Consider the following 3,001-nt stretch of genomic DNA (forward strand, 5'->3'; position numbering starts at 1 on the left):
ATATATGTGTATATATATATACATATATATATACGTATATATATACGTATATATATATGTGTATATATATGGCTGGGTTGGAGCCCAGGGTAGAGGGCATGGCCCTTGACGCGCTGGCGGGGGTCACCCCGCAAATCTCCATGGGATCTTGCAACCCGAGTTTGGCCACAGGGGAAATGAGTGACCTGGGGAACCCCAGCACCCGTTTTGTGCCCCCTGATGGCACTCACCTCCCAATGCCAACTCCATAGGGTCCTCAGCTGTGGCGGGGGCGTCCCGTGGCTGGGACAGGCGTGGTCCAGGAGTGCCCCCTCCCCTCCAGGGGCGGGGCGTGGAGTCCTTCCCGGGCTTCGTAAGTGCCTCGGAGAGGGCGGGGCTCGTGGAGGCGGGGCAGGGAGGAGGGGGCGGGCCTGGCGCGGGCATTTCCTCAATCTGACTGGTCCTCCGGCCCGTCACTCCCGGGCGCCCCCTCCCACCCCACCACGCGGTAAAAGCCAGCCCCGCCCCGGCTCGGACGGTTTCCAGGCTGGTCTTGGAGTCGAGGCCGCTGTGCCTGGGACGTCCCGCTGACCGCGGTGAGTGGCGGGGGCGCCTCAATTGAGCTGGGGGGCGGAACCCACCGAATCCTGGGCTCCCCACGGGCGGAGCGGTCGGGGAGGGCCTTTCTGGGAGTGGGATTTGCTGGACTCTGCGGCCTGGCGGGGGGTCTTCAGCCCGGGCTGATCACCCCTCCCCCCAGAAAAAATCCAACTTCTGCCGCGAAGCTCAGACTTTGAAACTCTCTTCTCATTTCCTGGGACTTTTGAGGGGCGAAAGGGCACCCCCCCTAGAAGGGGTGCTGTTGAGGGGGGTGGGCTAAATACCGCCCCCACCACCAGGTTTTCTCTAAATTTTGAACAGTGTGCTTGCTTTGGGAAACGCAGTTTGCTGGCCTGTTTCCTCCCGCGGGCAGAAACTCCGCCCTCCCTTCCGGGGTCTTCAGAGACACCCCCCCCCCACCGCAAAGCCACCTCCCCCACAGTTGGTTTTGCCACCAGGGGTTTGCCCCAGCTCCTGGCGCCCCCAGCTGATTCTGGGGAGGTCTTGCGCAAATCCCGCCGCCTTCCCTCGGGTGGGCGTGGCAGCGAGATGGCTTAGAAGTAGGAAGGCATACCCTGAACTCTGGGGTTCTTGTCCCAGCCGGGCCTGGCAGTGGGACCAGGGGCTCTTGGAATTTTGGAAGTCAGTCTTAGCATGCCGGGAAGTTGCTGGATGGCTGTGTCTGGCCTGGAGCTCTCCTTCTGGAGCCAGCGGCCAAACAGGTCATTGACCCCCAAGGCTTTCAGAGGGTGTTGACTTCTGCAATGGCGGCCCTTGTTTAAACCAGTTCCAGGAGGTCATGGTGGACAAAGGGGACGGGAAGAAGCTGCCTGAGTCTTAAGTGGGACTTGAGAATCTCTGAGGCCAGGACTTCGATGCCTGCTTACCTGGCCCCCTGCCCAGGTGAGCTCAGGAAGTCAGGAGAATAGATTAGGCAATGATCACTGAGAGATAGGTGTGTCTCCTCACCTGACTTCCCAGTTCGGGGACTTTTGTATCTAGCAGGAAGCTGGTTCCTGGCTGGCTTCACCTCTTTGTCCATGGAAGCCAGAGTGGGGTGAGATGGATTTTTTTTTTTTTTTTTGAAACGGAGTCTCGCTCTGTCACCCAGGCTGGAGTGTGATGGCACAATCTCAGCCCACTACAACCCCTGCCTCCCAGGNCGGAGTCTCGCTCTGTCACCCAGGCTGGAGTGTGATGGCACAATCTCAGCCCACTACAACCCCTGCCTCCCAGGCTCAAGTGATTCTCCTGCCTCAGCCTCCTGAGTAGCTGGGATGACAGTGCGCCACCATGCCCGGCTAATTTTTATATTGTTAGTACAGGCAGGGTTTCACCTTGTTGGTCAGGCAGGTCTTGAACTCCTGACCTCGTGATCCGCCCGCCTTGCCTCTCTTAGGGCAGGCGTGAGCCACTGCGTTCAGCCACGGTGAGACGGTTTATGGAGCACTTACTGTGTGCCAGTCACAGAGCTGAGCTTCCCCGGAGCAGTGTCTCCACTCCACAGGGACTCTTGGCTGTTGTGAGACACTTGTACCCATTTCACAGATCTGGCAAGCAAGGCTTCTAGGGAATGCTGCCTTCCCAAGCCCCTATTCCTAGTGAGTTGGCAAACTGGGATTATAACCCAGACTAGGCTGGGCACGATGGCTCACCCCCTATGATCCCAGCACTTTGGGAGGCCAAGGTGGGCAGATCATTTGAGGTCAAGAGTTTGAGACCAGCCTGGCCAACATGGTGAAACCCCGCCTCTACTAAAAATATAAAAATTACCCGGACATGGTGGTAGGAGCCTGTAATCTCAGCTACTCAGGAGGCGGAGGCAGGAGACTCTCTTGAACCCTGGGGGCGGAGGTTGTAGTGAGCCGAGATCATGTCCCTGCACTCCAGCCTGGGCAACAGAGCAAAACTCCCATCACGCACACACACAAAAAAGAAAAATAAATAAATAAAAGACAACCCAGTCTGGACTCCAGATCTAGTGCTCTCAAAACGTCATTTGCTGGGTTCTGCTTAGGAAATGTCAAAGCAAAGCTGCCGGGATGCTGGGCCTCTTTCCTCTGGAAGAAATGCTCAGAGTCAAGGTCACAGGTTTTTACGCTCACACCGGAATTCCCCAGGAAAGCAGTCTGTAAAGCAGCCATGACCTTTAGCCCAATTTTTTTCTTTTTTTTGGGATGGAGTCTCCCTCTGTCACCCATGCTGGAGTGCAGTGGCGTGATCTTGGCTGACTGCAACCTCCCCTCCCAGGTTCAAGTGATTCTTCTGCCCAGCCTCCCAAGTAGCTGGGATCACAAGTGCTCGCCACCACGCTTGGCTAATTTTTGTGTTTTTAGTAGAGAAAGGGTTTCACTGTGGTGGCCAGGCTGGTCTCGAACTCCTGACCTCATGCTCCAACCGCCTTGGCCTCCCATAGGGCTGG

At 57.0% G+C, this 3,001-nt stretch overlaps 1 protein-coding gene across 1 annotated transcript in view; it reads left to right on the forward strand.

Moving 5' to 3' along the window:
• Positions 1-401: 401 nt before the first annotated feature.
• Positions 402-3,001, forward strand: part of PLIN3 (perilipin 3) — a 26,350-nt gene continuing 23,750 nt past the window's right edge. Inside the window, exon 1 of the mRNA XM_037738467.1 lies at positions 402-575. The gene's annotated coding sequence lies outside the window, so the exon portion shown is untranslated. The remainder of the gene's footprint in view (positions 576-3,001) is intronic.

The sequence above is a fragment of the Cebus imitator genome, unplaced genomic scaffold (assembly GCF_001604975.1).
Source record: "Cebus imitator isolate Cc_AM_T3 unplaced genomic scaffold, Cebus_imitator-1.0 Scaffold53, whole genome shotgun sequence".
Taxonomy (NCBI): domain Eukaryota; kingdom Metazoa; phylum Chordata; class Mammalia; order Primates; family Cebidae; genus Cebus; species Cebus imitator.